Source organism: Pantherophis guttatus, chromosome 1, assembly GCF_059756535.1.
Source record: "Pantherophis guttatus breed Tessera chromosome 1, ASM5975653v1, whole genome shotgun sequence".
NCBI classification, from domain to species: Eukaryota; Metazoa; Chordata; class Lepidosauria; order Squamata; family Colubridae; genus Pantherophis; species Pantherophis guttatus.
This window is the reverse complement of record NC_142063.1, coordinates 209,242,067-209,254,316: the sequence shown is the minus strand read 5'-3', so window position 1 is coordinate 209,254,316 and position 12,250 is coordinate 209,242,067. Positions and strand designations below refer to the sequence as shown.

At 38.3% G+C, this 12,250-nt stretch overlaps 1 long non-coding RNA gene across 1 annotated transcript in view; it reads left to right on the top strand.

The window, feature by feature from the left end:
- The window catches only part of LOC117674247 (uncharacterized), an 80,214-nt gene that overhangs the window by 25,061 nt on the left and 42,903 nt on the right, over positions 1 to 12,250 (top strand). The window contains exon 3 of the long non-coding RNA XR_015731303.1: positions 3,873 to 3,976. This is a non-coding gene — a long non-coding RNA (uncharacterized LOC117674247). The remainder of the gene's footprint in view (positions 1 to 3,872; positions 3,977 to 12,250) is intronic.

Sequence of the window (12,250 nt, the reverse complement as noted above, 5' to 3'; positions counted from 1 at the left end):
GTCTTTGTGAAATAATAGCTATAGAACTGTATCTTTAATGTTTGTACCTGTAGCATAATTTTATTTTTAGTCCTTCATTTATTTAATTATATTCATATTTTGTCCACTAACAGTTCTCAAGGTAATAAAGAGAGGGGGGGAAGGAGGGAGGGAGGGAGAGAACGAGAGAGAGAGAGAGAGAGAGAGAGACTGTGCTAGCAAGCTTGTTAGATATTAGCTTGCTCTGGCACTGTGGATAGTGAAGTTGAGGAAGGGGTCATTGAGGAGAAGGTCTTTTCAGAATACAAGGAAAAGAGATAATAATGCTGACTTTTAATCATCAGTCCATTCTGTCATAGAGCAACTCAGGGTTGAATACAATGATCATGAGGATGAAGAACTGTTCCCAAGCCCTTTGAATCTAAGTCTGTAGCTGCTGCTGGTGGTAAACTCAAACCAAATCCATATTCTGCTGAACTATACAATTTCTTTCAATTGTAAGATAGTTTCATTTAGGCATTCTTCTTCAGAGGTTACAAGCACATTGGTAGCTCAAGCTGAACCTCAAAACGCTGTCTGTATAGCAAAAGTATTTCTCAGTTATAAGTGATGTCAATTTCAACCTAGAATTCAGGAACAAAAAATGTGGTAACCTTAGGAACAAAAAAGCTGGCTCAAGGGCTATCATAAATTCAACTAAAACATAATGACACAGAGAATGAGAGATTAAGCCCAATTTTCAGGCTGTAAGGAAAGCGGCAATATTATGATGCCATTTTCTATAAAGTCATAATCGAAGTATCAGCTTTACTGAGGATGTGCTTCAGAGATTTTTTTTTAACTCTTTTATTCTATTTAGCTCGCTTCTTTGGTGACACAATTCCATTTGAGTTGCTATTATTATATTTATATCATATATACACATATTTATAGCATCCAATACATAATAGCTTGCAAATAAAAAACCTTTGACTTTTGCTAATGCGTCATTAAAACTCAGAGATTTATTTTCCAAGACTTAAAATATTTTCCATAAAGATTAGATATTTAATTAAATCATTAATGACCTGTAATTATTCTCACTCGACTTTCTGTTCCATTAAAACTTTAAGCTTTTGGTACATTATGTGTGTGATTAGATAGATCTATCCTTTTTAATTGTTAATTGTGCACATAGGGTCATTTCCTAAGGAGCTTATTGCCCAGACCGCACAAGCTTAAAAAGGGGAACTCTGCTTTGACTAAACTTTGTGTGGCTTTCCGAAGTCATGTACCCTTTCTTTCACATTTAAACCATAATAAAATAATTGCTGTATTGCTGTAGAGAGCAGAGAACCTTGAAGATCAGAAGGTAGAACTACTATTAAAGTAATGTTCAGATATGAGGGGCCTAAACCTCCTTGAGAAGATCTGTGTCACTTGTTTCTTTCCATGAGGAAAATGATCCTGCCTTCAAATTACAGGCCACCTTCTCAAAGTGTAGTACCACAAATTCATACAGATCTAGTTACCACAGGAATTAGTAATAAATATAGTTGAGTCATGAATGTGAAATTGAACAGCATATAATTTTTTTTTTTAATTTGATTTATATGCCGCCCTTCTCTGGAGACTCAGGGCGGCTTACAATGCGTTAAGCAATAGCCTTCATACTTTTGTATATTTATACAAAGTCAGCTTATTGCCCCCACAAACTGGGCCCTCATTTTACCTACCTTAGAAAGGATGGAAGGCTGAGTCAACCTTGAGCCTGGGGAGATTTGAACTTACAGTAATTGCAGACAGCTGGTGTTAATCACAATGCTTTTTAGTCTGCTGAGCCACCAGGCCCTTATTAAATAAATAAATATATGAGGTGAACAAGTAAGACGCAAGTACCTTTGGATGCAGTTGTAATTGTAATGCAATGTCATTTTAACCTCACTTACCTGGAATAAGTGAACTTCGGCCCTTTTTTTCTTGTGAGGGGACAGCCATCTAGGGTGGAAATCTGCTCTTTTCTTTTGCCAGTTGAAAGATATGTCCTACTTGATTATGGATACGTATCATGTAATAGGATACAAATAAAAACAAAAGAAAATTCCACATAACTGCCACAGTGAAATAGAGAAATGTCTATAACAATAGGGAAGGAAATATTTTTATTGTTGCCATTCCCTTCATATTTTGACAGATCATCTGGCCAGTTACCAACATATGTGATGGTACCAGTGATGACATGTTAATCAACTTCCTACCATCAAATTAATGATTAACAAATCATCATAGACAGATATGGCTGCTATAATTTAAGAAAATGAAATTAATTGAATTCACATTGATATGACCGCACATAATTCTGAGAAAAGCTGATATAAAAACATGGAAATACATGAGTCTTAACATTGTTTTATATTCACAAGATTCACTTCAGTGAGATTTCCAAAATGGAGTTTGGGAAGGGTGAGAAGAAACAAATGAAACCAGGAATTTCTTTATCATAGACTCCTTCAATAACAAACTAGTTTTCCATGTAATTTTTAGTTTTTCAGATGTAGGTACAACCAAGCTGCTGTAGTAAACCATACTAACAGCAAAATCAAGACATGTGTCTTATCAACACACAAAAGATACAATATTTTTTTGTCAGAGTATCTGATGCAAGTTTGCAAGTCATGTTATTTGTATCATGAAGTGATGAAACGCTTGTCTTTCTCATGGACAGCTATGATTCACTATATGTAGCTTAGCTTCTGGTAGATTACAATAGGAACATTGCCCAAAATATTAACCAATTTGAAACATTCCTATCCTATTGGAGAGATTTGGCAACCCGTGAGATGCACATTGGATGAAATGAATACCACCCCTCCTTTGTTCCTTAACATGATAGCATTTTTATTAATGTAATCCTCCAGCCCTTCGCGAAGGGGCAAAGGACAAATGGGAAGATAATTCAATCTGATGCCAAATGAAGACACATAATTATTTATCTTCCTCTGGTACAAAACTGCCTGCTAAAAAGAATCCATGGCATATCAGGGAGAAAACAACTGGGCTTAGTTTATGTTTTGTTAGAAGACCAGGATAAGCAAACTGCAAACAAACAGCAGAAGTGAAGGCTTCCTTTTGTGAGATAATCTCAGATGGATTACCTGAGAAACATGGATAGTAAAAAATATGTGGGAAGATGTTCTCCCTTCATAGAATTAAAGTGCATTTTCATATCATTGTTTTGATACAGTAGTGTGGAAGAATATTAGCAGGCATTATATCAATCACTGTAATAAATACTGAAATATATATTTTAAATAAAATGTCTTTAGTTTCAGCTTTTAATAGCGAGAGAGGGAGAGAGGGGGAAGGGAGGGAGAGAAAGAGAGAGGGAGGGAGGGAGAGGGAGGGAGAGAGAGGGAGATTGAGAAAGGGGGAGGGAGGGAGAGGGGGACGGAGAGAGAGGGAGGGAGAGAGGGAGAGAGAGAATTTCATACTGTATGTTCAACAGAACTTCTGAAGTTCTATGAAGTGCCCTCTCTCTGGTCATTTCTTTTAAATGCTTTCTGTACATATACCAATAAAAGAGAATATTTGTAGCTCAGGACTGAAATGAGGAGTCTTGGTGCTCTCTGACCTTGGCTGTTTTCTTGCAGATGTAACATCATCAGTGCACTGATGAAGTTACCTAGTTCGGGTAATGAAATGTCTGCAAGAAAACAATCAAGCTCAGAGAACACCAAGGGATTTCTGTACATTTTTCAACTACAGACCCTTGAAAAAGGGCCCTTGGTTTGGTTGGAAATGCATCGGGCCACACAATCAATATTGCAAGAACACTTTAAGGATCATATTTGTCTTTGTTTTGCTGTCCCCTTGCTGCGGTCATCAGTTTTTCACATTTCTTTCATTATATTTAGTGCTAGTATAGTTGGGCTGCAAAACTCCAGGCATCCATGTGGTGATGTAGAAAAAAATTAATCTTTGGAGCCTTTCAATGGATGTCCACGTTCCTGCAGCTCAGGTAAGTTTGCCCTTTTATATTTATCTCTAATGTTAGAATGTTATTTTGTCTCTCATGGTGATAATAAGATTCCAAAAATGGTCCTCAAGAGGAAACATCAATGGTTCCCCTGCAGAGATGCTATTTCAAGTTCCATAGACTTGTCAGCAAAGGTGTTTCAGCTTGGGAGGAGAAAGAGCTATCAAGGTTCAAGAACCTATTTTTGTATTGAGGTGGGGGCTGCAATTCTACCACCACTTTTTAAATATGAGTCATTCAATTCAATATCATTTATTCCTGAATGGTATTTAATAGGATTTTTTGTAAAAAGTGCATTATATTTTTAATCTATCTGTAGAAGTAGAGAGCCATCCCCCCCCCTTGCATGCCTCAATACTTGCTCACTCATAAAAGTCTGATTCAAAAGGAGACAGACTGCTCAACTTTGTAGATTGTATTGTGTTGAGTTGCAGTTGGAGAGAAACATTTTAAACTAGGAATGCTCTGTTCACGCAAAGCTTCTGTCTTTAATTTTAGGTAAACTCCCTTGCTATTATAGACACAAATCCAACATTCCAACTGTAACCAAAAAAGATTAAATTGTACAGCCCACCTACACCCACTCGAATCTAGGTATACTCTTAGAAGAAAAGGGATGTAAAATGAGCAGTCTTAGGTACAAAAGCTTGTGCAGGGTATATGACAATATCTAATATTTATTCAAAGCCACATTGCATAGATCAAGAGCCAAAATGTCAGGATTGCTGTAGCAAGATACAGGACCAAAGGTCTTGTGATGTTCTCCTTGTTGGACTGTATGTAATGGAGTAAAGTGAAGTGCCATTTATTAATATGATATCATATCTTGATATAATAGGAAGATGTCAATGATCCATCACGCTGGGTCTGCTATCATCTAGAATCTCACTAATTATTACCAGTGTTATTATATGGTTTAAAATAAAGCTGATTTCATTTCAGCTGTTCTGTTGGGTGCACACCGTTCTTAACTATCTTTTAACTTGGCTATTGGAAATCATAGATTGTAAGATTACGCAACGGATCACGAATAAGAGCCCACCACTTTTTGTGTCCATTGGAACTTGCTCTCTCACTGATATTCTTGCGTTCTTTATCTTACTGTCTCGCTGAAGTTATACTAGAGCTGTAAAATTTAGCTGATCGTCTTGTCCATGGCTTCAGCGTATCAACAACACTGGAGTGAAACCTTGTGTGATGTTGTTGTTTTGCCCTTTCCCAAATGCTTTGATACTGTTGGGAGACATCTCAATGTTAGTCTACAGTTTATACATCATTTATGTTGCTTTGCTTCTCTAATGAAGTTCCAAAGCTACAATTCTCTCAAATGACACCTCAGTACAAATCCCAGATGGATCCAATCTGTTCTGCTTCCTCATCCAAGGACAGATATAATTGGCTAAAATTCCTGCTCAGATGAGATTATTAAACGTCAGACTAGCATGGCCAACTGGGATTTCACAGTTCTTTGGTTAGGGCAGCTACTGCATCTCCATCTAAAATGCAAATATGCCTACATGTGTATTGTATTGAGTTCAAATAAATGTTTATTTTTTACTATGAAAATTCCTTTTTAAAAAAATAGCTCATGTCCTCCAATATAAGATGAAATGCAAGTAGTCCTTGACTTATGACCACAGTTGAGCCTCAATATTTCCTTTGCTAAGCAAGACAGCGAGTTTTGCCCCATTTTACAACCTTTCTCCCTACAGTTGTTAAGTGAATCACTGTAGCAGTTAAGTTAATAACACGATTGTTAAGTGAATCTGGCTTCCTCATTGTCCGAAGGTCGCAAAAAGGGGATCACATGACCCCGGGACACTGCAACTGTCATAAAAACCTGCTAGTTGCCAAGTGGCCAAATTTTGATCTTGTGACTGCTTGCCACAGTTGTTAGTGTGAAAAACAGTCATAAATCATTTTTTTGTAGTGCGGCTGTAAGTTTGAACAGTCACTAAATGAATGGTTGTAAACTGACGTAACCACGTGTAGAAGGAAAAACATTAGAAGTGACATGTGGGGGTGTGCCATGTCAGTCAGAGCTGAAGCTTCTTGGATGAGAAGCGAAACATCTTCAAAGAAAAACCTGAAAGTCCAGTTGCCTCTAGAAAAAAGCACCTTTGGGACATGAACAACAAAAGGGAAAGAGTAGCAACCATGCTTCAGGATGAAATGAAGCGGGGGGAAGCTAGCAAAAACATTACAGATGAAACTTAAAATATCTTTATTAAAAATGATGTAAGGCCACAATTTGATTCTTTTTCCCCCCAGGTTTTAACTTAAAAGGAAATAAATTATTTTCATATATCTAATGGAGAAAAACATGTAGATGCAATTGTCATGAGTCACCTGAATTTTCCCAAATGGCAAAATTTATTTTGTTTATTCTAGCCTATTGCAATCAAATGGCAAAATAAACAAAAGGTGTAGAGAAGAGAGTCCTTCTCTTCCACAGTCTGCAGTACCCAATTTCTCACCTGTCAGTCAACTGCATTTCTCCCACGGGCCTTTTTCAGATCCAGGTTCCTGCAGCACAGACTGCAGAACAATGGACACGGGGATGTATAGCAGAAGGAAACCCCAGGGGAAGCATCTTCCGCCTCTTTGAAAGAATGAAGTATATGGATTATTTTTATCCAGCGATGGAGAGGTGGGGAGGGTAGAAGAAACCAGAAGCTTCTTTTGCAGAGGAAGCAAACGTTCAGGAAAATGGACATTGGATTTAGGCCACCAACACATTTTTCCCCCCAAAGTATTTCCAAAGTGCAAAAGAAAATGAGATCTGTTTCCAGATGACTCTCTCCTATTATTAAAACCTTTTATTTATTTTATTTTTCTTTTTTTAAATTTGATTTATATGCCGCCCTTCTCCGGAGACTCAGGGCGGCTTACAATGCATTAAGCAATAGCCTTCATACTTTTGTATATTTATACAAAGTCAGCTTATTGCCCCCACAAACTGGGTCCTCATTTAACCTACCTTAGAAAGGATGGAAGGCTGAGTCAACCTTGAGCCTGGTAAGATTCGAACCTGCAGTAATTGCAGGCAGCTGTGTTAATAACGGTGCTTTAGACCACTGTACTACCAAGGCCCTTGATGAAGAAGGGATCGCAACTGTTTGATGCTCTATTCCAGAGGTGGGTTTCAGCAGGTTCTGACCAGTTCTAGAGACCAGTTCTAGAGAACCGGTAACGGAAATTTTGAGTAGTTCGGAGAACCGGTATTAAAAATTCTGCATTGCCCCACCCCCATCTATTCTCTGCCTCCCAATTCCCAGCTGATTGGGAGGGAACGGGGATTTTGCAGACACCCACCAAGCCATGCCACGCCCACCAAGCCACACCCAAGAACCAGTAGTAAAAATTTTTGAAACTCACCACTGCTCTACTCAAGTTATGCTCACTTACTGCTCCCTTGCAAAACTTTGGGTTTATAAGCTTTCTTTTCTTTCTTTTCTTTTGATTAAACTTAGACTCTTTGAATTTTTAAAAATAAATATAAACAAAACAAAAACCTCTGGTTAAAGTCATTCCATTTCCCCAACTTTTTAATAAACCCTTTGATTGATTTTAGTCTTACATAAGATTTAAATGCAGAATATCAGTAATATAAATAATTAGAGAAACAAGATCTTTAGATAAAAAAAATAAAATACCATAAATAGAGATTGCCATCCATATTTATCAGGCAGAAAGTCTTAATAAACTGAATGAGGTTGACTTCAGAATGGAAGATGTGTAGAAATGTTTTATTTATTTTATTTATTTATTTATTTTCGTCAGCATGTATTAGGTAACAGATACAAGTATAAACATGGCTATGGATACATGAAATGGATACAAATAAAAGGGAACATTAGGACAGGGATGGTAGGCACGCTGGTGCTCTTATGCACGCCCCTTAAAGACCTCTTAGGTGTAAGGCTGACAGTTAACAGTCTAAGGTTAAAGTTTTGGGGATTTGGGGAAGAAACCACAGAGTCAGGTAGTGCATTCCAGGCATTGACGACCCTGTTACTGAAGTCGTATTTTCTGCAATCAAGTTTGGAGCGGTTTACCATAAATTTGTATCTACTGTGTGCTCTTGTATTGTTTTGGTTGAAGCTGAAGTCTTCATTGATTGGTAGGACATTGTAGTAGATGATTTTATTTACTATGCTTAGGTCTGACCGAAGACGGCGAAGTTCTAAATTGTTTAAGCCCAAAATTTCAAGTCTGGTGACATAAGGTATTTTGTTGCGAGCAGAGGAGTGGAGGACTCTTCTTGTGAAATATCTCTAGACTCGTTCAATTGTATTAATATCTGATATGCAGTGCGGGTTCCAGACAGATGAGCTGTATTCAAGAATTGGTCTAGCAAAAGTTTTTTATGCCTTAGTTAGCAGTCCAATATTACCGGAGAAGAAGCTATGTAAGGTTGGATTAACAATTCTTAATGCTTTTTTGGCAATGCTGTTACAGTGAGTCTGGCACTTAGATCATTTGAGATGAGTACTCCAAGGTCTTCGATAGAGTGAGGGTTGTCTATTAGGTCGTATCTGCCCATCTTGTATTTTGTGCTCTGATTTTTTTTTGCCAATGTGTAAGACAGAGCATTTGTTGGTTGAGATTTGGAGTTGCCAATTGTTTGACCATTCTGACACATAGTCAAGGTCTTTCTGTAGGGTAGCAGCATTGTTGGTGGTGTTGAATAGTTTTACATTATCAGCAAAGAGAACGCAGTTGCTTATAATATGATCGCAAATGTCATTTATGTAAAGTATAAAGAGTGTCGGTCCTAAAATGTCACTGCGTTTTTTATTTACCAGCTGAGCTCTCATTTCTGGACTATCAGACTTTCCATAGCTTGCCAAGAATCCTTATCAGTAAGCTAAACTGCGCATGTCTCTCCACCCACATTCCTTCTCACATTTTCTTTTCTTTCTTCTCCTGCCAAGAGACGTCCGGCTGCTGAGAAGTAGCCGATAAGAACTTTTGCAAAAATGTAACTATTAGATAGTTAGATGTTTTATTTTCTTTATAATAAATAAATGAGTTTTCTTAGAAGATATATCTTCGGGTTGTTTTCTTAAAGTATGCTGGCAAGGAAAGGTCTCGATCCACCCCTCTTAATCAAGGTGCGATTATCCCAAAGGCAGAATGGGATTAATCAGCGCCCTGACATAAAACGCTACCGTGAGGGACACCGCTGTTAACTGGTGCAGGGTTTGATAAGGCGTTCTGTATTTTGACTATTTGTTGCCTGTTTGATAGGAACACAGCTATCCACTTATGCAAGAATCCGGAAATGCCATAAGATTTTAGTTTGAGAAGTAGTTTGTCATGTACTACTGAATCAAAGGTTTTACAGAAGTCTATATAAATTGCGTCTATTGCTTTACCCTGGTCAAGTTTTGAAGTCCATATGTTTTTGCAGTGTAGTTAATAAGAGGTAGATTGAGGTCACCAAGAAATATATGAGGGTATGGGCAAGAGGCTGCCCATGTTAGTAGTGAAGTTAGTTTGTTCGCATGTACAAAGTCGTAATCAGGGGCTCTGTAACAAAGTAAGAAATGAAAAGTGGTGTTTCGGGAAAGGTCGCATATGATGGTCTCAGGAAGAGCATGCTCCTGTGTAACTAGAATATTTTTTAGATATAGGGATTTTTTTATAGATGATAGCAACACCACCCACTCTGCGGATTTCACAGTCAGATCTGTACACGTGATAGTCTCTTACTGTGGTGATGGAGCCTGTTAGGGATGAAATCATGTATTCGTAAAAATGTGATATGAGGATCCACAGGGTATCAAAAGCAAAAGAGTAGCGTTAACACTTTGCTAGAGAGAGGTTCCCTGAGGATGGGCTCAAGCATGAGTCCAAAAGCTCGGAAGATTAAACATCTGGTTTTAGTGACCGACCCAGTTTGGATCCTGCAATATCCTGGGACACATATATTTGCCTTCATTCCTAACAGCTTCTCTTTGTATCAAATGAGATATTATGCTCACTGTGGACAACTTCATCTATAGGCCCAAGGCCTCATGTGATCCTTGTCTTCATTTCATGAAGATATCAATTTCATTTGCATACTCCTTCTCCAGTCAAGTGTTTCACGCCTCTGGCAAGGATGAGCCATTCTGTCTCTGATTGTCTGCTGTGAGGGAGGGGAAAAGAGAAGATATTACAGAGAATGAATATATCAGGGTGGGAAAAAAAGAATGCTGTAGGGAGAGAGGGTGGGAGGTTACCCCAGCTACTTTGGACCCTGTCCCAACTCATGGTTTCTGCAGCTTCACCCACAAATTATCCTCTTGGGAATGTAGCCCTCTGAATGTAATGGTCTGTCTCTGCCTGGAACAGTTTCATGAATCAGATGATTCCACCTTAGCATATTCATACTAGAATTGCTGTGAACGTGAGACTGAATGAGTAAATATCCAATACTAGTCACCCAGAATTTGGAACTAAGCCTGCTGGTAAAGAGGCAAACATCAAGACTTACTTCCAAAGGTTGATTGATATGTGTGTTCTTAATGAATGTAGAGATGTATTGGCACATTATGGCATTATGCATTATGCCATAATGTGCTGAATGATGTTTAATTAATTACATAGTGACAATTTTTAGAATATATATTAGTGCGGATTTTATGGGTGGTTGGAAGTACATTGCAAACTCTTTGAACTTCAGAAGCGATGTTGAAGTTGCTCCAGCTGTAACTTTGCTGGTATCACTCTTTAATTACCTCTACTGTAGTGTGCATAACAAAGTATCTTTTCAGTATCTTTTCACAAAAAAAGAATGAGTGGCAAGCATCTCTAGCCCGACACTTCTTGATAATGAATTAGGCAGCCCTTTCTTCCACTGATAAGCAATTAATTAGGACTTGAATCTGAAGTCCAAAGGGATTTTCTTTAATTTCCATTGACTTTTAAAGTATTATCTGAATGCACTGCTGGCAATAGATGTCTTTATAATTGTTTGCCACTCAGAGTCACTGGTTTGAGATAGGTGGCTATACACATTAAATAAATAAAAAATAAAACTAATAAAACTGATCTGTTTAGAACTAAAGCAACAAAATATATTTTTTTAATTATCTACATTAAAAAATTAGCATCAGTCTGATAATATTTTCTAAATAAATCCTAATTTTCCCTCCCCCCCCCTTTTGCTTCTGTATTGTCTATTGATAGTAGAGGAATATACTGTAAATTATATCAAACTAAAGATCTTCTTGTAATCTAACTGTGTACATGATGGGTTACTCTGCATTCTTAAACAAGTTTCCGTTACATTAGGGCCCTTGATTTTAAAAAATGGAAGCTATATCCTGAGCAGAATTGTGCTGATACTATGACAAAAGATATTATATTATGCATTGTTATCTGCTTTGTTAATTGTGAAGTGACCTGACCTTTAAAAATTCTATTTATGATCACAAAACTTGTAATGCACACAGTTTTTGTGACACTATAGTGCAGTGATGGCTAACCTTTTTGTCATCGCGTGCCAGGAGAGGGAGGGTGGAGGTTCGCGCGTGCGCGTGCCCACACCCATAATTCTATGCGTCCCACCTGTGCATGCGCGTGCAACCCCCCTCCCCCACCCGCTCCTGGCACACGATGGCCTGGTAGGCCCATTTTTCTTTCTTACCTGGCTCCAGATCCTCTCTATACATCTGGGAAGGGCAAAAACAGCTTTTCCCACTCCCCGGAGACCTAGGAGTCTCTGGAGGCTAGGGACAGCAAAAAACGTCACTTCCTGTCCCACCAGGAGTTGGGAAATGGGCCCTTTCAGGCCTCTGGAGGGCCTCCGAGGGAGTGGGAAAGGCTGTTTGCGCCCTCCGCAGATGCATAGAGAAGATCTGGAACCAGGTAAGAAAGAAAAACAGGCCTTACCCACCACCCCCAGGCTCTCCGGAGGCAGGAAACACCCTGTTTCCCTGCTTATAGTATATGGTATACTTATAGTATAGTGTTTGATGGAAGGGTTTTGTATGTCGTTTAGGAAGGAGAACATTCAACATTAGTTGGAATAGTTAGCAGGTTGAGATCACACACCTGCCTTGCATTCATGTTATCAGATATTTTAGTTGTCTTTTAAATTCACCAGTTGGCCTTCTAAGGAATAGGCATTTGTTCAGTATAGCAGTAAACATGCAAACTCCTAATTTTCTCAGCGCTTCAGAAGATTGTAAGTAGTGGTGGAGACCTTAATGCTACTTGAATTTAAGTTGCCTACTAATGGCCCAAAGGAATAAAAATGAGAAT